Source organism: Siphateles boraxobius, unplaced genomic scaffold (genome assembly GCF_051911475.1).
Source record: "Siphateles boraxobius isolate OS27281-9 unplaced genomic scaffold, OSU_SipBor_1 61, whole genome shotgun sequence".
NCBI classification, from domain to species: domain Eukaryota; kingdom Metazoa; phylum Chordata; class Actinopteri; order Cypriniformes; family Leuciscidae; genus Siphateles; species Siphateles boraxobius.
The window spans coordinates 10,712,501-10,713,044 of NW_027509188.1; positions in this window are offsets into that span (position 1 = coordinate 10,712,501).

Genomic DNA, 544 nt, shown 5'->3' on the forward strand with positions numbered 1-544 from the left:
CAAACGTTGTTAAGTAGTCAGACAGACCTAAGATCAAATCATAGCAAAGGAAAACAAAACAAACCCAACACAAAAAGGGTACGGGAGCAACAGCTCTCACAAAAGTCTTGCAGCTCTGAAGGTCTCGCGGCCCTCAACATTCTCAAAGCCTAAGCTTATATACAGGTGTATATCACTTGACGATCGTACACAGGTGTACATCATTCTGTTGATGAGTCTCCCAGCCACACCCACCGGACGACAACAGCGGGAACAACCGGAGACCCGTCACACACCCCCCCTAAAAAGAAGAGAGCACAGAGTCTTAATAAAAACAAACAACAACTCCCACAACTCAAATTTGTCCAAATAGCAATAGTTGGTTCGGCCTGTAATTCTCCCAAATCCCGTGAACTCTCCCACTTTCAGCAACCTGGCGCCTAGGAAGCAAAATTAAGAAAGAAAAAGAGACACAGTCAGAGAAAAGACTTTAAAGCACTTAAACACGGGACAAGGCGTCAGCAGTTACATTCTCTACGCCTTTAATATGGCGTATATCCAAAGA